The sequence below is a fragment of the Microcaecilia unicolor genome, chromosome 7 (assembly GCF_901765095.1).
Source record: "Microcaecilia unicolor chromosome 7, aMicUni1.1, whole genome shotgun sequence".
Classification (NCBI taxonomy): domain Eukaryota; kingdom Metazoa; phylum Chordata; class Amphibia; order Gymnophiona; family Siphonopidae; genus Microcaecilia; species Microcaecilia unicolor.
In genome coordinates this window covers 28,228,116-28,255,151 of record NC_044037.1, presented here as the reverse complement: position 1 = coordinate 28,255,151, position 27,036 = coordinate 28,228,116, and the positions used below count along the sequence as shown (strand labels likewise).

The 27,036-nt window shown below is 44.6% G+C and overlaps 1 protein-coding gene across 1 annotated transcript in view; it reads right to left on the bottom strand.

Moving 5' to 3' along the window:
• The window catches only part of CUL4B (cullin 4B), a 117,516-nt gene that overhangs the window by 77,207 nt on the left and 13,273 nt on the right, over positions 1–27,036 (bottom strand). The gene's annotated exons all lie outside the window — the stretch shown is intronic.

Here is a 27,036-nt window from a genome sequence, read left to right as displayed (position 1 = left end):
AAAAGAAAGTAAACACTGCATAAATTTTGTCCCACATTTGCAAGAGGAGTTGAGTCTAGTCTAGATGGTGACATTTATTCATACCTATTAATTTCCTTTCCTTGAGTCCTACTAGATCAGTCCATACCAAAACGGGCTGTATCTCTTCCTGACCAGCAGACAGAAGAACAGATACTGTACCTTTCCAGTGACTTCACTGGTATAAGGGCTGGTGCAGGACAGAAGTATGCTGGATAGGTACTAACAATTTTTTCTATGTAAGTCACGACCTAGTGAAACTTTTTAATCCTTTAGGGAATTTCTGCACAAATCATAATCATCAATAGCTAACTGAAAGTTCCCCTGCCATCCTAGAAGAGCAGACCCAAGGATCACTATCCTTATGTTACAGCATTCCAGGGAGGGCTCTGGACTCGTCTAGTAGGACTAAAGTAAATTAACAGGTATGAATACTTTTCACCTTCCTTATCTTACTAGACCAGTCTATACCAACAGTATATATTAAAGAAGTCCCTCACAGGTAGGGTAAAAACAAGGTCCCCCTGAATGACTGTCCTGATAAAGGTAGAGACTTTTTTCAATAGAGCATCCAGCGTATAGTGCAGTAACAAACATGTTGCTGTCCTGCAGATATTTTCTGCTGTTACTGCTTGAGCCTCTGCCAAGGATGTTGCATGGGCGTTGAGTAGAATGCACCCTCAGTCCTTTGGGAATTATCTTGCAATAGATAATATAGGCATCCTTTCAGTCATGCTATTGGCAATTTAGAGGCTGCTTCTCCCTTGCACTGCCCCTAAAAGAGGATGAACAATCTGACTTGCAGAATGAATTAGGAACTTCCAGATATCAGAGAATGGTCTTATGTGAGCTTTTGTCCAGGGACCAACCTTGAGGGTTGCTGCCATTGAGTCAAAGAGCTGTAGGTAGTTTCAGGCTCAGAGCAGCATACACACAGAAGGCCCACTTTTTGAGTCTGAAAGTTTGCACATTCGCTCCACTAGGACAGAAACAAACCCCTTCCCGGTACTGAACTATATTCCAAGGTAATCCATGATCTGCATCAGCACCAGCTAACTCTTGGCATAACTGACTATGAAGCCAAGGCAATGCCCCATGAGGTCACATCTGAGTCCACCAAAATCATCAATCATACAGATAGGGGTGAACCCATACATCTTGCTGACAGAGAAATGGTGTCACCATCAACTTGGAGATGATGTAGGGTGCTGTCGCCAGCTCAAGGGGCAGGGCCTCAAATGGAAAATGGTTGCCCAGGATGCAAAAATGCAGGAACCATTTGTGGTGCTGCTGAATTGGGATGGGAAGGCATGCTTCCATCAGGTCTAGAACAGAAAAACTCACCTGGCCTGATCGAGATGGATCACCAAAATGTAGTGGAGACACTGACCCCTTTCAAGACCAAAATGGAACAGAAAAACCCTCCCTTCTTTGGGACCACAAAGTAGATGGAATAACAGCTGAGCCCCCTCTCTTGGGGGGGGGGGGGGGGGGTGATAGCTCCACTGCCCCTAAGCACCTTACATGGCTTATGGTCCCCTACATGTCTTTCTTTTTTAGGTAATCTGCAAGGGGATACCATAAAAGCATTTGAAATGGGTTTGGTGAACTCCAGGGCATATCCCTGTTATACCACCTACAGGACTCACTCATGGAAGACAAATAACCTGCCGTACAACTCAATCTCCGAGGGACCCACAGCACCATCACAGAGGCCCCATGGCGATGGAGGCATCAGGGAAGGGAGCAGCGTCCCTAATCTGATTGCCCCCGGAAATCACAGCCCCTTTTGTATCTTGGCCTCTGGAGGGCAGTGAGACACTGCCTGCTCTGGTGAAACCTCCCCCAGTCCCTGGGCCACATTTTAGTGTCTGAAGTCTTAGGAGTTGCTTTTGGGAGGTCCTCTAACAACCAATTGGGTCTGGCTACCCCCAAATCCTCGTCAAGCTTTTGAGATCATTATCAAAGAGCAGTTGCCCCAGGAAAGGCAGCCTACTTGGGCACACCTTAGAAATTAAGGCTGTCACTCCATGGCGCAACCACAGGCACCTGTAGGCTACTACCACCAATATGATGGAACAGGAGGAGATACCGATCAGGTCATACAGGGCATTAGCCAAGGAAGACTCCAGGTATGCCATTTCTGGCAATGTTAGGAGCTGCTGTGCCCAGTGACACAGTCTGCAGAAACAGAAACCCGAATCAAAGGCTGTGGACAAGAAGGCCTCTTTAACACGGTGCATGACAAAGATGGAGCAACTCCTTAAACTTCTCCCCCTTCTACTCGAATGGTGGTCTTTTTTTTGGTCACTACAGTGACCAGGGCAGCCACTTTGAGCTGAAGAAGTTCCTTCACCTCCCCATCACAAAGCAGTGGGTACACCTTAACCAGGTGCCTCACTGCTCATGAGGGGGCCCTCCAGAGCCTCCCATTCAGCCAGAAGCATTTTTGATAGGGCTCTATGGAGGGTAAAGCCCTCCAGGGCTCCTGAAGGCTTTCCAAAATGGGGGTTCCCACCCTGAGGAAGAAAGCTGCTGGGCCAAACCCATTACATCAGAGTAATGGTTCCTCTTTCTTAAGGATGCCAACAGGAAAGAACCCTCCTCCTCTCCCCTCCCCCCCCCGATAGGTCCTCTGCCCCCATGTCACCCTCCCTTGGATAAAGGGGCTATAGGACATGATACATGGGAAACAAAGGATATTCTTGAGACACAGGAGAGACAAGGTCTGGGACGCAAGCCATGCTTCATCTGCCGCCCACTGGGTCTTCCCCAGGCCCCTGCAGAGGAGGAGGGACTCCAATTCAGAGACCAGCCTCCTACCAAAAGCCCATGGACATAATCCACAATTGCCTGAACCAGCTTTGGCCCTAATTCCCCCACCCCCAAGGGGTCCCCTGATAAAGAGGCTTCCAGGATGCAAAGGGAGGTGTAATCTTAACCCACACTTCCTGAAGACACCCCAAGCCCATCTGACACTCGGGCACATCATTGTTAAGATGACACCCTCAGCTCTCCTGTCTTTGGCAGGAATGGCAGCCATGATGCCAGCCTGTCTCCAACCCAGCTGTATAGCGCTCACTGGTCTTGATCACAGGAACTGGCATAGAGATGCGAGTCGCAGCCTCAGAGCAAGTGGAACGAAAGGAGCCAGCAGAACTCTACTCTGTCAGCTCCTACAGGCCCCATGCCTTTGTCATCAGGCACCATAGGGTTAGGTGTGCACTAGAGAATGACACGGGGACAGAGCCCGTGAGGATGAGGACAAACTTTGTCCCATGTCACTTTCTACTTTGAGGCCTGTTTTATGTTTCATTGATGAAGATGACAATATTTTTATTTTTTGGAAAAACAAGCAAACATGCTGACCACTGCTAGCAAAATTTGCATGGGGGATCCTATACATCCTGCTACCAGCACATCTTCTAAGAAGACATCTTCTGTTGCAGGAGGGACTGTGCAAGACAAGAGAGCTAAACTGAATCCTGAGATTGTTGACTTCTTATTCATCCACAGATTAAAAAATCATAACAGTGCTTCATAGGGCATATTTCTCCCCTCTAGGGCATAAAGAATGGGTTGTATTTTGTACCACTGGACAATTTAACAGAGTGGATTAGGATTCCTTGAGGTAGAAGTAGTCAGCTATTGTTGGGGTTGGAAGGGTAGAGGGTAGTGGGAGGGTTATCGCTGCTAGTTATTTTCTATTTGTAATTCATACACAACAGTTGCACAGCATATTGTTACTTTTTTATAATTTAATAAAAAGATTTAAATATAAAATCATAAGTGTTCAAGGCTTCTGCAGATCAGAACAGAACCCACAGGGATGGGGCAGGGACAGAGACAGAACCCACGGAGATGGGGAGGGGACAAATTTTGTCCCTGTGTCATTCTGTAGTGTACACTACACCTTCTCCAATGCCAGGACTATGCTGTTCTCCCCAAAGGTCACATCATTCCAGTTTTTTTTGTGTAACTTTATTTCTCTAAACAAGCTAGGAGAATAAGGCACTCTTCTTTCTTCCCCTTTTTGCAGCAGGCTGGGGAAGGAAGGGAGGCATTCTACAAAACAGCCCCCAACCTGCTGCCAGTGGCCCTTAAGGGACCTGTACCAGGACAACCAGCAAGCTAAAACTTATGGGCTGAAGCATAGGGCACAGACTCCTGCATGGTCTCCAGGCTCAACTGGAGTAAGGTCCACGGTCTGAATGCCAAGAGCTATGGCCCAAGGAAACACAGGCTGTGAACTGTGGACCAAGGGGTCAGGCCTTCTGCCTTACAAACCTATTGCACCCGTTCAACCTCACCATCTGTTAGCAGAAGAGAAATACGAAAATGTTCCAGCCTGCACCTACCTCTGGAAAGGTTCAGGATCTCTACCTTCATCTGCTGGTTGGGAAGGGACACAACCTGTTGGTATAGATTGGTCTAGTAGGATGGGGGGGGGGGGGGTGGAACTCACCTTTTGGCTTCAAGGGGTTTTAAAATGATCTCCCTCCCCCCCCCCCCCAAAAAAAAAAAAAATCTACATTCTACAGTTACTTAGAAATTACTTAAGAAAACAAATGTATAGCATACAAAGGTTTGTCATTTGTACTTTATATTCACTACTTCCAGCTGCTCTTAGAATGAGTTCATGTGGGTGTTTTACAATTTCAAAGTACCAGCCTCATGAGGTCTGCAAGAATCCCTGCCAACTACTTATTTCAGAAAATCGCTCAGTAAACATACAACTCAATTGTTTCCCAACACAGAAGTGAATAGATTTGCTTTCACCTGTTATGTAGAAGCCACGGGTACTTTAGAGGTTTGTATATCCCAAGAGGCTTGTGACAGTATAAAATGGGACAAGCTTTATTTCTTTATTAAATAATTAAATATGTGAAATTTTAGTCTCACAATCAAAACAAGTACTACGGAAACCAGACAAGTAGATTCCTGGGCATCTGCTGATATAGGCTATTGCATGGGTGACAGCAACAGACTAATGAATAGATTTGTAAGAACCAGTAAAGCCAGGTTCAAATTGCTCTTCTACATAGAATCTTCTTGTATCCTTGAGCAAGTTCCGTCTATTTCCACTGCCTCAGATACAAACAGGGATTTATTAAGCTGAATTATTGACAAATGTACATTACTGCCATAATGCACCCAACACAAATTTTTGTACTGCACTGAAAGTTAAATGAGCTGCAAACCATGAAAATGCATGTCAAAAATGTATAATACATAAACCATACAATCTGCTAAACTTTGCTATCACTTTCTCTCACTTAGAGACCCTCTGTGCTTGTCCCATGCTTTCTTGAATTAAGGTACAGTCTGGTTCCAGCTCTTCCATTGAAAAGCCATTCCACAAAGACTGGCACAGTTTAAAACATTTAAAAAAAAAACCTGCCTCCCAATAACTTTAAAAGTGAACAAAAAACTCATCCCTTCTCAAAGGACCCCTTGCAATCCATAAAAAAAAAAAGTGTCCCATAAGTAGCCCTGTACTCATTCCCCACCCTTTCCCTAGCACACACCTTTGGTTCTTGGTGACTGCTTGTAAAATGATGGCAGCAGGCCATTAAAAGTAATATTATAGTATTACCACTATGGGCTTGTGGCCAACATTTACAATACAATACATAATTTATACTCTAATTGTAGACTACAAAAGATTAACTAGTCGAATTAAGATGACAGTCAAAATATGATATATTCAGAATAAAATAAAGCAAAGTTACTCACCTGTAGCAGGTGTTGTCCGAGAACAGCAGGCCAGGTATTCTCATATGTGGGTGACAACATCAGACGGACTACAGTGCAGATGCTGGCTAGCATACAGATGCTTTAAGAAACTTCTGACAGCACACCACTGCTATCCTGTACGATGTGCAAGCAAAGGACCCTCAGCCAGTTAATACAGCTAAAGGAACACAACTGGAGGGTATGTGAGAATACCGGACAAGTGAGCCCAGTTGTATTCTCATATGTGGGAATCCCTAGCTAATCAAGCTCACCAAGAACTGTGATGTTAGAACAATAGAGACTCAAAACGTCGAGGCCTCAAAAGCCAATTAACCTGAAACTAGTAGTTGTGAAGGTGAAGCCTGGAACATAAACTTTAGTCTAGGAAGGTGGAGTTGGATTCTAGACACCAAACAGATTCTGCAGGACTGTCTGATCGAACCAGCTGTCACGTCAGGTATACTGGCTCAAGGCAGTAGTGAGATGTAAATGTGTGGACTAAGCCCATATTGCAGCCTTGAAAATCTTCTCTATGGAGGATGACCTACCGACGTAGCCACGGTTCTGACATTATAAGCCTTGTCACGACCATCAAAGAGTGAGCACACAAAAGTCAGCCCTGCATGGGCATAAGTGAAGGAGATGCAGTCTGCGAGCCAAATGGAAATTGGCCAGGGTCGCTTTACTCATACTACCCCCTCTCCTCAAGTCGCTTCACTGGCTCCCTATCCGTTTTCGCATCCTGTTCAAACTTCTTCTACTAACCTATAAATGTACTCACTCTGCTGCTCCCCAGTATCTCTCCACACTCGTCCTTCCCTACACCCCTTCCCGTGCACTCCGCTCCATGGATAAATCCTTCTTATCTGTTCCCTTCTCCACTACTGCCAACTCCAGACTTCGCGCCTTCTGTCTCGCTGCACCCTACGCCTGGAATAAACTTCCTGAGCCCCTACGTCTTGCCCCTTCCTTGGCCACCTTTAAATCTAGATTGAAAGCCCACCTAACATTGCTTTTGACTCGTAACCACCTGCCTCCACCTACCCTCCTCCTTCCTGTACACAATAATTGATTTGATTACTTTATTTTTTGTCTATTAGATTGTAAGCTCTTTGAGCAGGGACTGTCTTTCTTCTATGTTTGTGCAGCACTGCGTATGCCTTGTAGCGCTATAGAAATGCTAAATAGTAGTAGTAGTAGTAGTAGTGATGGCTACCCCTATCCTGCTTGGGTCAAAAGAAACAAAAAGCTGGGTGGACCGTCTATGGGCTTTAGTTCACTCCAGATAGAAGGCTAAGGCTTGCTTGCAGTCCAAGGTATGCAGTATGCTTTCGCCAGGATGGGCATGTGGTTTTGGGAAAAATGTTGGCAGAACAATTAACTGGTTAAGATGGAACTCCAACATCACCTTAGGATGCAAAGAACTACTCTATTATGATGAAACAGTGTAAGTTGGATCAACAACTAGGGCCTGAAGCTCACGGACTCTGCGAGCTGAATAGACAGCTACCAAAACCACAACTTTCTAGGTCAGATACTTCAGATGACAGGAGTCAAGAGGCTCAAAAGAAGCTTTCATCAGCTGGGTGAGAACAACATTGAGATCCCATGACACAGTGGAAGGTCTGACGTGGGGATTTGTCAACAGCAAACTTCTCATAAAATGAACAATTAGAGGTTGTACAGAGATGGGCTTACTGTCACGAAATGCCTAGCCACCCGCCTGGGGCTATCATGCGGCCATTTAGAGGGTCCATCACCACCATAGCTCAGGTCTGCCTGCACCTGCCACTTGTGCTCTACACTAACACCCTCCCTTTCACCGACTGGGTCCCAACCGCCTCTGGGCAAGTCTCCCGCTCTCAAGTGCTAGGGCTCTTCAGCTTGGAGAAAAGACGGCTAAGGGGAGATATGATAGACGTCTATAAAATAATGAGTGGAGTGGAATGGATAGACGCAAATCAATTGTTTACTTTTTCCAAAAATACTAGGACTAAGGGGCACGCAATGAAGCTATAAAGCAGTAAATTTAAAACGAATATGAGAAACGTTTTCTTCACTCAATGTGTAATTAAACTCTGAAATTTGTTGCCAGAGAATGTAGTAAAAGCAGTTAGCTTAGCGGGGTTTAAAAAAGGTTTGGATGGCTTCAAAGTACATATACCATTATTAAAAAAAAACCCACTGCTTATTTGCAGGATACTGCCAACAAATGCAGCTACACTCTACTTGTACTAATGTCAACACTCACAAAATTAGTAGAGAACTACCGGGAGTACCAGTGTATCGGAGGTTTAAGGGCAAAGTCTCATTTCAATGTTGCAGCTACTTTTTGCGTTACTGCTGCAGTTTTATAATCACAGACTTGAACCCACCATCCTTCCGCTGGTCTTCACTAGCAGCTAACCACTTTTCTCAATTTATATTTTTTTCTTTATAACTTTTTACTTTTTCTTTTATGCTAGCTACTAGCGGTCACTTATCTTGCATCTGAATAGCGTCAGACAAGCCCGCCTCGCCCTCCTGGCTTTCTCAAGGGGAACTGCAACGTGCTGTCTCGGACTACAAGATGTCTACTCGCCGACTTCTTCTTGTAGGATAAGCAGCATAAAATGTATTGTACTTTTTTGGGATCCTTCCAGGTACTTGTGACCTAGATTGGCCACTGTCCCAGTATGTCAATACTTATGTACTTATTAGAAAGTATCCACAGACCCAACACACAAACCACAGGATTCTTAGTCCAGAAAATCAGAAGCAAAAAAAACTAAATATGTTTATTGTCATGAAAAATTAGAACAATGAACAGAAAAGGTATTAATGATGAGATCATTAGGCTCATATAGCCTCCACAGTGCCTGTCACTCCCATGGTTCGTCTCCATTTGAGAAAGGCCCAGTGGACCCTAGCTGATTCCTAAGGTGGACCCTAGCATCAGGTAACTGATTCAGATTATTCTTCCCAATGTGCATCACTTTGCATTTGTTCACATTAATCTACCATTTGGATGCCTGGTCTTCCAGTTTCCTAAGGTCTTCCTGCAATTTTTCACAATCTGCATGTGTTTTTGACAGCTTTTAATAGTTTCATATGTTCTGCAAACAAACAGGTAACTGTAATAGGATTACTTATAAAACTATCTAAACATTTGTTTACTATCTAAATAGTACATAGGGAGATCAGGATATATAGCTGCTCACAGGGCCTCAGCAAAGAGATCTCTCTCTTCTCCCAAACTGATACTAGAGCAAAAGCCAGTACATTCTAGATGAATTTGAGCTCCTGGGCCAATCAGAGCCCAGAACAACAAGTTTTCAAAAGTATACTGCATCTTACTTCTTATCTGTGCCAGACTAAAGAAAAGTCATTCCTCTACAACAGCATCAAAGTAAGGAAATACCACCTGCTGGCTAATAGGAAAAATACACTTCAAGAACTAATCAAGACAGTTTATAGGCTTAAACCTCACTGTTTTGTCACACTTACCTCCTACATGGAGAAGGTAAGCACTAATTGCACAGAAATGAACCCTTACAGAGTTGGTTTTCAAACTGGACTCGGAGAGAGGCAGAAGGTATTGAAGCAGTTTTTGTGTAGGACAAGTTAAGAGGATATAACGCCTTGCCCTCATACCAGACAGCAAACCTCTTCCACTTAAACAAACACACCTCTTAGTGGAGTCTTTCCTGAAAGCAAGCAAGATTCTGGAGACACCCTCAGGCAGATTCATGGACGCAAACTCTACGCTTTCAACATCCAGGCTGTGAGGGTCCAGGGACTGGTGGAATGTAGAAGGGATCCCTCATTCTATGTAACGCGGGTTGGAAAACACTTCAACCTCCATGGTTCTTCAAAGGACAACTCCAGAAGAGAAAACCAAATCTGCCTCGGCCAATAAGGGGCGATTAGGATCATAGTTCCCTAATTTTGCTTGAGTTTTGACAAAGTCTTCTATATGAGAGGTATTGGAGGATACACATACAGAAGACCTGTCCCCCAAAGTAGGAGGAAGGCATCCAGACGCTAGTCTGATGTGTAACCTTAGCCTGGAACAGAACTGGAGAACTTTCTTATTGAGATGAGTGGACCCACTCTCGGAAGATCTTGTGAGCTATGCCAATATTGAGAGACCACTCGTGAGGTTGCATTACCCTGTTCAGTCTTCCCGCCAGGCTGTTGCCCTTTCCCACTAGGTATGTGGCTCGCAGAATCATCCCGTGAAGGAGGGCCCACTGCCACAACCCTATCACTTCCTGACATAAGAGGTAGGAGCCTGTACCCCTCTGCTTGTTCATATAGTATACTACAACTTGATTGTCCATTTGGATAAGGATAATTTGATTTTGTAACCAATCTCTGAAAGCCTTTAGAGAATTCCAAATGGTCCTCAGCTCAAGGATGATATGGAGATATTTTCTGAGAAGACAATGTCCTTTGGGTACGAAGTCCATTGACATGAGATCCCCATCCCAGGCTAAATGCTTCTGTTTGTGAACACTTTCTGAAGAGGCAGAATTTGGAATGGTAGTCCTACAGTCAAATTTGACTGTATCACCAACCAGAGAAGGGAGTGACTCAACTCTGGAGGAACCTGGATGACATTCACTAGATTCTCAGCAGCCTGAGACCACTGGGAAGTTAGGGTTCACTGAGCCTCTCTCAAATGGAGACAAACTACGGGAGTGACATGCACTGTGGAGGCCATGTGGCCTAATGATCTCAACATCTGCTGAGTGGTGATCTTGCTGCTTTGGACCTGCAAGGTGATTGCTACCAAGGCATTCACTCTCACTTGAGGAAGAAAAGCCTGAGCTTGCACTGTATCGAGCAGAGCTCCCATGTACCCCAACTGCTGTATTGGAAGAAAGTGGGACTTGGGGTAGTTTATGACTAGCCCTAGTAGCTCCAGGGTCATTCCATGTCAATTCAACCAATGGTCCCAACCTCACCATTTCAGAAATTGATAATAATCTAACAGAATGGAGACTAAATATATAAGATGGAAAACTGCAAACTTTTAGACTTCTAGCTTCAATGGTTTTCAAGATATGCTTTTATAAAAAAAAAAAAAAGGGGGGGGGGGGTCAGGACAGTTTACGGCCAAAAGTTTGGGTGCCTTTTAAGTCTTAAAATTTCTGCTATTAAGTGTCCTACAGTTGTGAAATTTGCACCACCTCTTCAGAATTTTGTGTAGATTCAGAAACTGCATCCCATTTTGAGATGGAACATATGGTTTCTGAGATATTAATAGGCAAAAATGGGATTTTATTCAAACTTGTGTTAACAAAATGACACTTTTCAGCAAACTATTGTGCAAGATATTAAAGGAAAAGCTTCCATATTTTATCTGTTAATATAGCATTGGTTAAAATGAGCAATATGGATAAATTTTGTGCAGCTGGAAGCTATAGTTTTCCTGATATGCCTCTCCGAAAATAGTCATACTATGTATGAGTCCACTTCAGAAGCAATTTTCATCAAATAGGTGGGAAAATGTGGGATATAAATGTAACAAACAAACAAATAAATAAATAAAAGGGACAGGTAGTACCAAAAAAAAAAAAATAAAGATTTACATCACTTGAAAGTGCAAGAAAAATCTTCTCATTTGGTTTCAGTTTGCTTCTCTCAGCCTTTATATTTAATCTTATGAGCTAAAAGTAATCTTTTAGAACTATAGGTGCATCATGAATAACTGTAAAAATTCTAGCACTGGCTGCTTAAATTAAGTGAACTTGTTTTTATACAATGTTTAGATGCAATTTTATGACCCTTTGTCATAATTTAGCTCTCTGAAAAAAAATAAATCAGACAAGCTTTCTGCTGTAAAGTTATCTCCCAGACCACTTTTTGAACGAAAGGTCCAAAATTGTTATGTCTAAGTTGCACAGATCTGTAGGTCTGCCTACAATAACTTCTAGATAATTGTCAAGTTAACTATTTAAAGTTTCTAAAGGTAAAACCAATATTATAAACATGGAATCCATGGGTAAAGAAATTATTACTAGTACCTTTGGATTTGGTTAGGGTAAGCCAACAACGTTTCTAGCCAATGAGAGCTTGACAAATATGAAATTCTAATCAATGAGATGCTTGGCACAGATTTATCTGACCAATGAGAATAACTGGACACAGATCACATGTGATTTTTAAACTGTTTGGATCTGTGGTGACAATACAGCTCAAACTTACTGAGAGGACCAGGGGCAGACTGACAGTGATCTGGGCCCCTGGACAATAAGGATCATTTGACCCTGTCTCCCTGATCACTGGTTCTGCACCTGTTCTTTTTGTTACCTTGTGCTTAGTCTATGAATGTCCATGTGCCACATACTTTAGAGTGTCACGAACAAAACATATACATTTAGTGCTGCACACAAAAGTAGTTTTTATAAATGAACACGTTCAAAAAATGAATGGCATTCCATGGAAGATACAGACATTCAAGCGACAGCCTATAGATGTGGATGTGCGGCAGTTTTGCTACAAATACATGCTTATGCTATCATTTACACAAGTATTAGGTTTATTTATCACAGACTATCAATTTTCTCAAGATGGCTAGCTCCTACTTATCAGCTTTCAAGACACAGCCTTCTTTGATTTTCTCCATTTTCAGCGCTTTCTGGAAGGGACATTACAAACTGATCATGCACAGTGGAAGGAAAGCAGAATGATGGGAGCAAGGTTGCCAGGTGGAAAATTTTTTTCCCACCCAAAACAGCCTAAATCCAGCCCAAAACCCGCCCAAACTCAAACCCCGCCCCCGACACCCCCACCCCGCGTCATCAACCCCGCCCCTGCCGTCATCGGCCCCGCCTCCCACGTCATCGGCCCCGCCTCCCACGTCATCGGCCCCGCCCAGAACATCACTAACCCCGCCCCCCGCGGCCGAAAAAACCGCCAAAAAAACCGCCCAAGAACCAAAAAAGAAGCCCAAAAAACCGCAACCCGCCGCGGGCAAAACTTTCCTGCGGCGGGTTGCGGAAAACCGCCCAATTGGCCGGTAAAACCGCCCACCTGGCAACACTGGATGGGAGGAGGGGGGGATCATCAGGTGAAGGAAGAGGGAATCAGCTGGAGAAAAGGAGAGGAGCCTTTTAGGGGATATGGAAAGGAAACCAGATAGAGCACAAGAGTGGAGGGAAAGCAAAAGGGTAGGAGGAGGGGTAATCATGCACCACAGCAATGGCATCTTATTTTTTAAGTTTATCTGCTTACTTAAAGAAAAAGCCAAGCTGCAGAGTCCACAGTTAATGTCCGTCCTCAAGCCTGGTACGCTAACACTGGAACTTCCCTCTGTCACGGCCCATCCTTGTGGAATAAAGAAGTTACCTGAGAAGGGGGGGGGGGGGGGGGGGGGGGGGGGGGGGGGAACAGGCTGCGGGAGAGGAAGTTCCAGCATCAGCAGCATTGGCCAATGTAGCTGCTGGTGCTACCCTGCCTACACGGAGGAAACAAGGGGGGGGGGGAATTTGGAGATGGGAGTGGAGCACCGAGCACAGGAGAGGGAGCGCGAGGAAATGTGGGCATTGGGCATGTCATGTGGGAGATTAGCACTACACTGCTCTGGGCCCTCAGGCACAGCCTGGTTGCCCGAATGGTCAGTCCACCCCTGGTGAGGACAGCTGTCACCAGAAAACTTACTGCAGGAAGGTTGTTGGTCTGTTGAATCTATCACCTTTAACTCAGAATGAGAAGGATCTACTATTTACAAGAATCAGTGGCCTAGAAGGCCCAGTTTCATCTTCAGATGCTACATTATGCTACTACCACAAAGTTTACTTGGACAAGTATGAATTTACACAGAAGACATATGCTGATCCATTTTCAGTTCATGCTATTGCAATAAAGGGTGCTCTGAGAGCCGTATCCATGGATATTCCTAGGAAAATTTCTTACAGCAGTATATGTCAACAAGAAATTAAATCTGGCCAGAAACTTTGTCCCAAGTGTTTAACATCAGCTTCTGCAGCAAGTTCTTCAGGTGCCAGTGGTACTATATCAGAATATGAAGAATAAACTTTGAGTAAATTTGAAGAGACTGATATTAACATGAGTAACTGCTCTTGGGTGCAGTCCGATGAAACCTGGAAAAGTAAGCAGAAGAGATTGTGTTGGCTATGTCAAAAGAAAACTTGAACCAACAAGAACTTTGAAGACAAAATTTGTTCGCGCACTGTAAGTTGAAAGAGAGGATCTAAAACCAGAATCAGTACGAAACTGCACAAAATGTTCTGAACTGGATGAAATAATAATAAAAAAAAACATGAATGATACAGTTGTTAAGTCCTCTAAAAACAGATTCAGATACTGACAATGGTATCCTCATGATGGACAACAGAGCAAACTGCTGAAGAATTTGGAGTTTCGAAACATAGTTAAGAAAGCTCAAAGTTATGGAAGACTACTGGTTTCATGGCTGAGCCTGAATGAAGTAAAGAACTGCCATCTGAAGTGTTGTCTAAAGTGGCCAAATTTTATGAGGATGGGATACTGTCTCTATGAAGATCAGTGATGAATGCATCCATAAGCGGAAAAGACTGCTCCTAGGAAAATCTTCATGAACTACACAAAATGGAATGTACAAGATTGGAATTTCTAAATTGTGTGATTTGCAACCACCTTGGTGCATTACTGTTGTTGCTAAAGGAGCTCATTCAGTGTGTGTTTACCAGATTTACCAAAATGTCAAACTACTGTTGTCAGCCATCAGAGAAGTGAAGTTAGACTACAAATTACTGATGTCTTTAGTCATATGTGATATGGAATCACGAGACTGTACGAGTCATTGGTGTCAGAACTATCCAGGCAAAGAAGCTCTCCGTTATTTACTTCAAGTTGCACAGTGCTTTGACTTGGAAGGTGATGAAATCTCACTCAAGCAGTGGGGTCACACAGATCGCACAATAATATTCACAGAAGAAGAATCTGTTGAGAACTTTGACGACGTACTTTGCAACCAGATCTATGAATTGTCATTCTTGTCAAAGACAGGAGATCCGGGGGTGCATCACTACACAGCTGCAGCTCAAGCTGCCTTTCTAAAGAGCAATAAAGAAAATTTGAAAGCAGCCAGCCATAATTTTGCTAGACTTCTCCGAGAACTACTCATTTGTTGTCCAGGATTCCATTCAGGGGTTTTACTAGGAAAACAAGTAAGCAACACTCCATGCTTTTGCTATTTACCACATATCGAATGAGGTCCTGGAATGCATTTCCATGTGTGTCATCACTGATTGCATGTAACACGATACAATCTGTGTGTATGCACGCATTTCAGAAGGCATTCATTCAACATCTGAAAGAGGTGCAGCCTAATATTACACACATTAAATACTTCAGTGATAGTGCTGCAGCTCAGTACAAGAATTACCTGAACTTTACAAATCTGTGCATGCACTAAGAAGATTTTAACTTGTCAGCAGAATGTCATTTTTTCACCACAAGCCACAGAAAGTGTGTGATGGCACCAGTGGCACCACCATAAAGCGCCTTGTCAAAAGAAATAGTCTACAACATGCCATCAGTCAACATATTTTGACTCCTGATGATCTGAGCAACTGGGCAAACAAAAGCATAATAAATATAAAATTCCTTTTAGTTTCTTCTGCCAATGTTTATTCTGCTCGCAAAATGTTAGAAAATTGATTGGCAACTGCACAAGAATCCACCACAGCTTCATCCCACTCAACGAGAGTGAGCTCAAAATTGGCAGAATATCTGCAGATAATGCAGCAACAGTGAAAAGAGTGACATTTCTGTACAACTCAAGTGTGGTCAATATATTGCTATTATGACCAGGATTGGTATTTGGGAACCATCTTGGAACTTTCTCAAGAAAATGCATATATGTTCGTTAACTTTATGCAACTGAAGGGTCCTGCATTATCATTTTCTTGGACAAGTAGCAGAGATGAGTGCTGGGTACCCATTATCCACATGCTCATGACTGCTGATGTTCTGACGGCAACCGGTCATCAGTATCATCTGAACAAGGGAGATAAAAGAAAATTTTGTTTTTTTAACTTTATACAGCTTTTAAAGCTGAACATTTTTAAATAATTCTTACTGGACTCGAATTGATGCAGTTGCTCACGATGTCTGTTAAAACAAACCTGCCTACAAAGATGATGTGATGACAATTTTCAGAATTTGGAATTTTTGCCATTATCTTTGTTATGGATAAGTTGAAAGAAGCAAAATGAAACTGGAATCAAATGAAATCCTTTCTAAATGATGTAGAGCTCATCTTTGTACTGTCCCACCTAATGAAAACTGCCTCCGACGAGGACTCACTTACAGAGTATGACATTTATCAGTGAGGCATATCAGGAAAACAAATTTTGATCAGTTGGAAGCTATAAACACATTTTAACCAGTGCTACTAACAGATGAAATATGTGCTGATACCCCGTTGGATAAAAAGCACATATCTCAAAAACTGTTGAAGCTAGAGGTCTGAAAGTTTGCAGTTGTTCATCTTAAATACTGGTCTCCAGTAGGTTATTATAAATTTATGAAATGGTGACGTTTCCAAATTTTGGTTGAATTGACATGGAATGACTCTCCAGCACCTAAATAATTCTCTCCATCGACTCTCGCATCTCCTCCTGCGATGTGCTCTTGACCAGCCAATCGTCCAGGTAAGGAAACATGTAAATTCCCAATCTGCATAGCAATGCTGCAACTACTGCTAGACATTTGGTGAATAAACCCGGAGCTCACGTGAGGCCAAAAGGCAGAACATGATACTGGCAATGGCATTTCCTTACTCAGAATCTGAGATATTTCTCAGTCACAGGAAGTATCGATATGTGGGGGTATAGGCCTCCTTCAAGTCCAGACAGCATAGCCAATCTTTTTCCCAGGAGGGTACCCAGGGAAATTCTGAACTTTCTTTTATCAGGAATGTGTTCAGGGCCTTTAGGTCTAGGATAGGACAAAATCCCCCCCCCCCCCCCCCTTTTTTCTTGGGCACAAGGAAGTACCTGAAATAGAATCCCTTCCCTTCTTCCCCTGGTGGCACAGGTTTGACCGCAATGGCCTGCAGAAGGGAACAGATTTCCTCTACTAATATCTGCTTGTGTGGAAAGTTGAGGTAACATGCTCTCGGTGGGCAATTTGGTGGTCGTTGACACCAATGAAATGTCTAACCGAGATAGACTATTTGAAGAACCCCCGGTCGGAGGTTACAAGAGGCCACCCTTGGTGGGAAAAAAAATTGAGCTTCCTTCCTACCGAAAGGTTATCCGTGACAGTTACTGACTATAGCTATGCACTTCTGGAGCCAGTCAAAGGCTCGTCCCTTGTTTTGACTAGGGAGCTGGCTAAGTTTCTGAGGGCAGGGATCAACAACGGCAAGAATGCTGGGACTGGGGCTGCTGGGCACAGCAAGAAGGAAGTGGTTAACCTACGCCTCTTGAGAGTAGTAGGTCCGTCACCTAGGTCCACTTGAAAATCTCCCAGTAGAGTAGGATGCAGCTGGAGGCTGCCAAGAAAGGGACTGGATGGTTTCAGAATGCTTCTTGATGAGGTCAGCGACCACCTCTACCTTGTCCCCAAAAAGATTATCTCCTCAGCAAGGTACACCAGCTAATCTCTCCTGAACCGTTGGTTCTAGGTCAGACACATGCAGCCATGAGAGTCTGCACATCCCCACACCCATGACAGACAGTCTGAACGCAACATCAAAGTGTCATAAGTGCTCCTGGCCAGATACTTCCTGCACTCCAGCTGCTTACCCAACAACTGGCGAAGTTCAGCGACCTGCTCCTGAGGGACAGAATCCTCAAGGCTAAGAGTTCTGTGTAGCAAAGGCTAAGTAGATGCTCGTGTAGAGCTTGTAGGACTGGATGTGGGTACTAGGCATCCAGGCCTGATAATCCTTCCTCCCAAATGAGTCTAGTGTCTGAGCTTCTCTACTTGGGGAGCTGAGGAAAAGTCCTGGAACTCCTGCCTCGTTTGAGGGCAGATTCAACTACCAGAGAGTAGACAGTCAGCTGAGTCTTCTCAAATCCGGGAGCCTGCTGGATATGGTATTGCATATCCACCTTCTTTGACCTGCACTGAGAGGGCAGATTCCCAGTTCGTCAGTGCATCTTTAAGGATAGGGAGTAATGGAACTGTGCCCCCTTCCTTAAGAGGCAATTCATAATCAACAGATAACATCTCTGCCCTGGGTTTCTCCTACGTCTCCAACTTAAATGGGATGGCCGAAGCCATCTCCTTCACAGAACCTGTGAAAAAGATTTACGTCTCTCTTGAGGTGGGAAGGTATCAGAAGGGACCCCATAAAAAAACTCCTCCTCCAAGAAGTAATGAGGGTCCTCTTGAGTCCCATGAAAAATCCCAATCAGACTCTTCACAGATTGAATAGAGTGAGTGTGTCTGCCCTGGCTCATTGGGACCATGCTCACGCCCGAAGGGCATTGGGGTAGAAGCCTTAGACACCGGGGAAGCTTCCTCCCCTGATGGTCAAAAGTGGTACTGCATGGATCAGCCACCCGTTGGGGCATTGGAATTAAAGAGCACTCCACAGGAAAAGTTGGAACCTCAAGAAGCAGGGGCTGAGCCGCAGCTGGAGCAAGTGTCCTCGATGCCCGAGCAGAGTGTGGCTGTAGCATCTGCAGAAGCTCCTACATGAGCATATTGCTCATCGAAGGTAGGCACTGGCAAAGGCTGGGGAGTTGGGACAGTGACAGCCTGCGAAGGAGCCAATGCCGAACTGAAAGTGGGAACCTGGCTGCCTGAAGGTGGTGCACTGGCACCTCCACATAGGAGAGGGAGTGCTGTCAGGTACTGGCAATGCTCTGGTGCTCTAGGAATTATGCATCAAAGAGGATCAATGCTTGTGCTTCTTGGGCTTCCATGGTCCTTCAGTGCCTATGAGGATGTCGAACCTGAACACATCCTCAGTGTTGAGTCTGATGCTGACCGGTCCCGGGGCAGACTATCAGCACCCGATGTTGAGGGAGGTGAAGATCTCCTTGATGCTGGTGTGCTCTTTCAAGGAGCCAAAAAGTTTCTCCTACTGGATCTGACGCCCTGTGTCCTCAACTGCATTTTTAAACAGAGAGAAACAGAGAGAAAAAGAGAGTGAAGAGTTAGGCCCATGGCACCTGCTGCGCCAAGTGTGCGGGTTCGTCACCGGAATCACCCGACTACATTGGATGCACCTCCTGAAGGCACTAGGGGGTCTTCTTGGACATCAAGGCTAAATTAAACTCCTCAATTTTGAACTATAAAAAGGGGCACAGTCCAAATCGAGGTCAGTGCTCAGACCTAAGCAGGCCTACTGAGCCGTGAAAGAAAAAACTAAGAACTAAAAAGGGTAAATAAACGAAAAGGAGAAATGAGAAAAAATGAAGAAGAAAATGAGGGGGGGGGGGGGGGGGGGGAACACACGAGAAGGCATTGCAAAGGCAGAGGAAAAAAGCACTGAGGAGAGACTGAAGACGCATCCTCCCTGCTACTTGGAAAAATGAAGACTGAAGGACCCGCGCACGTGCAGTGGGACGCTGCTAGAATTTTCTTGAAACATCTATACATTAGCTAGCATCTGCACCGGGATCCTTCAGTTGATGTCACCTACATGTGAGTGCTTGATCTCGGAGAACCACTAATATGAAGATTTAAAATAAATCAGGCAAATTCAAATTTTCAAAAATCTACGTTATGCCTTTAGTTTTTGGCGAAAAGACATGTGGAATCTTATTTCTAATGGCAGGTATTCCGTACAGAAGCAGCCTAGCATGTAAAAGTTGTTCAAACTTTCTCAAAGATTTTTACTTCTTTAGCATTAGGAAAGAGAACCATGTGCTCTTTAGATCAAAGTAGAGAGCTGCACGGCTTCCGTCCCCGCGGGAATCCCACGGAACCCGCGGGATTCCCGTGGGGACGGAGGCAGTTCTTGCGGGGTTCCCGCGGGGATGGAAGCAGTTCTGCGGGGTTCCCGCGGGGACGGAGGCAGTTCTTGCGGGGTTCCCGCGGGGATGGAACCAGTTCTGTGGGCTTCCCGTGGAAGTGTAAGCTGCACCTGCACCAGCCTCTCATCTACCGAATACCAATTTATTTGAGTGCTGTCTCCTCCTCCTCTTCTTCCTTGCTTTAACAGCATAAATGTGGAAAGTCTTCCATTAAGGAGGTGGTAGAGTCACAAATGATGACGGAATTCAAAAAGGCGTGGGATGAACACAGAGGATCTCTAATTAGAAAATGGAAATTATATAAAAGCTAACCTTAAATGGCTGCATGTGTGTGGATGTGTCAAGTGACGCTTAGATGGTGACTCTGGCTGTGATGAATTAGAGCTGATACCTGGCAGACTTGTATGTTCTGTGTCTCATACATGGCAATCTGGTGTAGGATGGGCTGGAAAGGGCTTAGACAGCAACTTCAGTGGCTGGAACATGAGGACAGTGCTGGACAGACTTTTACGGTCTGTGTCCCACAAATGAGAACATGAATAGGCTGGAGTGGGCTTCGATGGCAACTCCAGCAGTTAGAACATAAGGATGGGGCCAGATAGACTCCTGTGGTCTTTGTTCCAGAAACACGAAAGAAAGACCATAATCAAGTATATAATATCACACTCGTTGATTTAATGATGAATTGATCATGAGTGTGACTATTGGGCAGAGTGAATGGACCGTTCAGGTCTATTTGCTGTCACTTACTTTGTTACTATTAATCCTCTTTGCTCCCAGGCTGGTGCACAGACCTCAGCTCTGACACAGGCACGAGAATCAGATGTCACCTGACCTACTGGCGCGTGCATGTGGCGGCCTCTCAGCACACAATCCCAGTGAATCAGAGACAAATCTTACATGTGCGCACCAGAGTGTTCCAAGTTCCAACTTCCGGTCCGTCCTTGCCTACAGTGCTGTGGCTCAAATCCAGAAAGGGAGCTGACTGGAACTTTCTTTTATGTACTATTAAATTCTTACGGGGATGGGTGGGGACGGGTTAAATTCTTGCGGGGACGGGTGGGTACGGGTAAGATTCCAGCAGGGACGGGCGGGGATGGGTAGGATTTCTGTCCCCGTGCAACTCTCTAGATCAAAGCAACCTTCAAGAGGAGGCAAATAATACTAAATCAGCTGCTGATGTTCGACCATTCAAGATTTTAAACAATAAGCAACCCAAATTGAAAATTATTTGCGATTTAATCAGCAGCCAGTGTAGTTTGCATAGTAAAGGAAGGGGTTATATGTTCAAACATGCTGACATTACACAACAATCTAGCTGCCGTATTCTGCAGGGTCTGTAGTCTAGTGCTTAATTTAATTGAACAGCCTACACAAAGAAAGTTACTGTAATCTAGCAGGCAGCAAGCCTTGCCTTTACTACCCACCGGGGATCTCGTGGTATGTACCAGGGGCAAGTCTGGAGCAACTTGGGAGAAACCAAAATTTATTTAGAAGTGGATGCAGTGGGGGCACACTCTTCAATTTTAAAATGATCAGGGATGGAGGAGGTGTGTGTGGGAGCGGCAGCTTTTGTTAAGTAGTCTAATTAGCTCTTTAAAGTATAGTGACACTACAATGGGACCCACTTATCCCTGCCTTGCTGTGGCTGGGAACACACAATATTCTCACTTGCAGCAATGCAACAACAAATTTATCACAGGATTCACCAATCTTCTCGCACATATCTCAATCTTCACCTTCCCAACTGCAAAGGTCTCAAGTACAAAACCTACTACGCGTCCAACTTCTCCGTAATAGGCAGCCAACTCTGGAACGTCATACCAAGATACATCTGAACAACCAACGAACATCTACCATTCCGAAAGCTGTTGAAAACATACCTCTTCAAACAAGCTTACCCAAACGACCCAACTTAATTCACAAATCTAAACCACACCACTAATACTATCATAACTCATTCCTTCCCCTCACATCTCTCCCTCTTACCCTTCTCTATATAATTGTGTTATCTATGTGTAACTCTGTACCCATTCATAATGTTACATCTAGGATACTTTGCACCCATACACAGTGTTCTCTCTATTATACTTTGTACAAATACATTGTAAGCCGCACTGAACCTGCTATCGAGGGGGAAGAGCGGGGTATAAATGCTACAAATAAATAAATAAATAAATAATAAAAAATCAATCAGTGGTACTGCACATTAGTGAACAGGCCCCTTAGATACTAGGCCTATAGTGGTAGGGAGATACCTACTGTACCGGAATAACCTGCTTTGAGTTTAGATTTGAAAGGCAAGCTAACTAAGCCAGAATCCACTGCTATGTGTTTTACTTATGTTAAGTAGAACTACATCCATTTTCTTGGAGGGGGAGGGGGATCAACAGACCCTCAAAACATACTTGATTTTACTAGAGAATCAAATAGAAAAAACAGGATTACTCAGCTATATTTCCACATAGGACCTCCTCGAAATGCACCACTTGTTCCTCTGATCCCATCCCCACCAACTTACTTAAACACCATCTCTCATACTGTCACCCCCCCCATCTGTCATATCCTCAACCTCTCTCTCTCTCCACTGCAACTGTCCCTGACACCTTCAAGCACGCCGTAGTCACACCTCTCCTCAAAAAACCATCACTTGACCCTACCTGTCCGTCCAACTACCGCCCCATCTCTCTCTTACCCTTCCTCTCCAAAATACTTGAGTGCCGTTCACAGCTGCTGCCTTGATTTTCTCTCCTCTCAGGCCATCCTCGATCCACTTCAATCCGGTTTTCGCCCTCTACACTTGACAGAAACAGCACTCTCTAAAGTCTGTAATGACCTGTTCCTAGCCAAATCCAGAGGCCACTACTCCATCCTCATCCTCCACGATCTATCCGCCGCTTTTGACACTGTCAACCATGATTTACTTCTTGCCACACTGTCCTCATTTGGGTTCCAGGGCTCTGTCCTCTCCTGGTTCTCCTCCTCTCTCTCCCACCGCACCTTCAGAGTACACTCTCATGGATCTTCCTCCACCCCCATCCCGCTCTCTGTTGGAGTTCCCCAGGGATCTGTCCTTGGACCCCTTCTTTTTTCTATCTACACCTCTTCCCTGGGCTCACTGATCTCATCTCACTGGTTCCAGAATCATCTTTATGCTGATGACACCCAGCTGTATCTCTCCACACCAGACATCACCGCGGAGACCCAGGCCAAGGTATCGGCCTGCCTATCCGACATTGCTGCATGGATGTCCAACCGCCACCTGAAACTGAACATGTCCAAGACCGAGCTTATTGTCTTTCCACCAAAACCCACTTCTCCTCTTCCTCCGCTCTCGATTTCAGTTGATAACACCCTCATCCTACCGCAAACTTGGAGTAATCTTCGACTCCTCCCTCTCCTTCTCTGCGCATATCCAGCAGACAGCCAAGACCTGTCGCTTCTTCCTCTTTAACATCAGCAAAATTCGCCCTTTCCTCTCTGAACACACCACCCGAACTCTCATCCATGCTCTCATTACTACTACTTACTACTACTACTTAACATTTCTAGAGCGCTACTAGGGTTACGCAGCGCTGTACAAATTAACGAATAAGGACGGTCCCTGCTCAGAAGAGCTTACAATCTAAAGGATGAAATGTCAAGTTGGGGTATATGAGATTTCATGAGAAGAGATGTAGTGATTAGGTGCCTTGACTACTGCAACCTACTCCTCACTGGCCTCCCACTTAACCATCTATCCCCCCTTCAATCCGTTCAGAACTCTGCTGTACGTCTTATATTCCGCCTGAACCGATATACTCATATCACCCCTCTCCTCAAGTCACTTCACTGGCTTCCGATCAAATACCGCATACTGTTCAAGCTTCTCCTTCTTACCTACAAATGCACTCAGTCTGCAGCCCCTCATTACCTCTCTACCCTCATCTCCCCTTACGTTCCCGCCCGAAACCTCCGCTCACAGGACAAATCCCTCCTCTCAGTACCCTTCTCCACCACCGCCAACTCCAGGCTCCGCCCATTCTGCCTCACCTCACCCTATGCTTGGAATAAACTTCCTGAGCCCTTACACCAAGCCCCCTCCCTACCCATCTTCAAAGCCTTGCTCAAAGCCCACCTCTTCAATGTTGCTTTCGGCAACTAACCTTTTTACCTTTCAGGAAATCTTGACTGCCCCAATTTGACTGCCCCTTCTTGACTGACTGTACATTTGTCCTTTAGACTGCAAGCTCTTTGAGCAGGGACTGTCCTTCTATGTTAAATTGTACAGCGCTGCGTAACTCTAGTAGCACTTTAGAAATGTTAAATAGTAGTAGTAGTGTGAGTGTGTGTAAATAAAGTTAACAAACCTTTAATTCTACCACAATACCTCTTGAGTATTTTAGCAACCTTCCTCTACTTTTAAATATTAGTAAGAATTTCCCCATGAAATTGTTTACAATGGTCAGTGCTGCTTTTCCCATTGGGGTTTGCCAAGTCACATTGTAGAACCCACTTCATATTGTAATAGCTAGAATCTTATCTAGATAGTTTCCTTCCACTCAACTTTACTCTCTGAATCTTACATAAAAGACCTCCCTTGATGAATCTCACACCTCAGATCATTACTGGGGGAATCATACAAACACCAATATTTGTAAGTGAAATATGAGACTTTCATAAAAGGCTCAGGAAATAATTCTGATCACATCCCTAGTTTGCATTAGAACAGTTTCCTTCATACCATCATCAACAATCCAAAAACATCACACCATCTTGTACTTCATTCTAGATGAGAACAAATGAACTTGTAATAATTTATTACAATGGATTTACAGATGTAAATGAGGAATGCTCTGACAAGCTCTCCATCTGCATCTACTTTTCCCTTGCTTTCTCCTCTAGGCTACAATATTCTGTGGGGGACAAAGTGCAGAATCAGTTACTAGCAGATAAGTCTTGATGTAGCTATTGTAAACCAATGTTTCATGAAGTGCCATACAGGAACAGAACGGTGAATGCAAAGGAAAACACTGTGTGGCTGGTATACAATGTTCTTACTAAGAATACAGAAATGCGGCGATGAGATAGGAGGTGGGAATTAAAGCGTCGAGGCTCGGAAGGTAGTGAGGTGAAAGTAGAAAGTAGTTTGTCTGCACCTGAGAGAATGTTAGATTCAAATTTTTGTGGGGGAGGTAGAAGACCCCATCAAAACAGCCAGATGGCATTATACGATATCCCAAGCCCCAAACGTTAGAAGCATAAAGACAGCCACTTTTGTAGCAGGACCTGAATTAAGTCAAACGATTACCGTATTTTTGTGTATATAACCCGCACTCATGTATATTTCACGGAAAATAAGGAACCAAGTGACAAAATGTTTTGCATAGCCCATACCACTGTATTCCCCATAAACGCTCAGTACGTTGGGCCGACATGAGCATGTGCAGAAGTGTTGGCATGGGTAGCTCAGGCACTCTGACAATGCTCGTCTGGAGGAAAATCGAGGCTAGCCGATATGAAGGAAAAGTTTACAGTAAATTTACCGGTTGTCCATTTACAATGCCACAAAGAAAGTCATATACAGCTGACTTCAAATTATCAGCAGTCGAATATGTGAAATCGTAAAGATGGGTGTATCTTTTCCATTGATGAGAAGTCTATTTGTGAGTGGCACAAAGCTGAGGAAAAACAAAGAAATCCACAGACTTTGAAGGTTTTCCTTCTAGCAATGAACAAGATAATGTTTGAGACACTATGAAGTATAGATGCCATAAATTTCTACCTTTTAATAAGAACTGCTTTATGCTGACCACTTCAAAGTTTTTTTTTGCTATAGATCTAGTCAATGCCTCCTTATCTAATATAATAATTCACACCTCCAATGTTCTGAAGCTGACTCTGTGGCAGTGAAGCCGTGTAGTGTTCGTAGGGTTCGTAATCACCCCGCCCTCGAGGGAACTCTGTATAGTTGCCAGCCCCCGCACCTCCCTCCCTCTCTCTCTCTCTGCCCTCCAAGCACGACCTGTCCTCCGGCAGTCCCTTGCCTTCCTAAGTGCTGGCTGTATTTTACCTTGGGGTGCGGCGCCCACAGTGAAGGGGAGCGGCGCTTCACCCTGCCTTCGCATGTGTCTCAGCTCTGCCTCTGGTCCCGCCCTCATATCCTGTTTCCGGAAGGGCAGGACCAGAGGCAGAGCTGAGACACATGCGAAGGCAGGGTGAAGCGCCGCTCGCCTTCACTGTGGACACCGCACCCCAAGGTAAAATACAGCCAGCACTTAGGAAGGCAAGGGGCTGCCGGAGGACAGGTCGTGCCTGGAGGGCAGAGAGAGAGAGAGAGAGAGAGAGAGAGAGAGAGAGAGAGAGAGAGAGAGAGAGAGAGAGAGAGAGAGAGAGGGAGGTCATCCTGGAACTCGGAGGGGAGGGAGGGGGTCCTGGAACTCAGAGGGCACACAGAAAGGTAGGGAGGGGGCCTGGAACTCAGAGGGGAGAGAGATGGAGGGAGGGGGGCCCTGGATATGGGTGGATGAAGGAGAGGCCAGGGGAGAATGCAGAGTTGATGCACATGTAGGGGGGGGGGGGAGGGCAAGGGACAGAGGAGAATTGCTGCACCATGATGGATGGAGGGGGCAGGGGAGAGATGCTGACATGGATGGATGAAGGGGGCAGTGTTTATAATGTGTTTATAAGTGTTAGTAAACCCTTATGGTTGTTTTGAGTGCCCTCATCACCTTGCACGTTGCTTTTAAAGTGTGCCTAATGTGGTTTTAATGATTTTATATATTTTAGAATATTCTTTGTATGGTTATTTTTTTTTTAAGTCAATAGTTTTTTTTTTTTTTTTTTATTGATGCCAACGGCAATAGTGGCAAGTATGTAAAACAAGTCATCAGCCAAACATACACAGTAAAGAGAAAGACTATACCTGTCATCAACCATTTCAACCAATTTTCTCCCACTCCCCCCCAAACCCAACCTCCTCAATAATATTCCAACAAGTCCTTCAATTGCAACATGAACTTTTCAATGAAAATCATCCTGTAAGAATCGCCCCCTCCCCCTCGCATCTAAAAAACTTCCAAAGCGTAACATATCAGGAATCAATGAATCATACACATGAACTACCCCCAAATAAATTACAAAAGGTAGATTATTAAGAAGGAGGCTACGCACCCTAGGAGAGAAACATTGTACAAAAGGCTCCCAAACCAACCACAACTTTGCTTTCCACTTTGCAGTTAAACAAGCAGAGCGAGCCTCCCAGTTACACAACCTCTGTAGCGCATTACGCCAATGCCCCTGAGTAGGAGCGTCTCTCACACAACAAACCCTGCAAAATGCAGGTCATATCCACCATACATGCTTTATAAAAGGG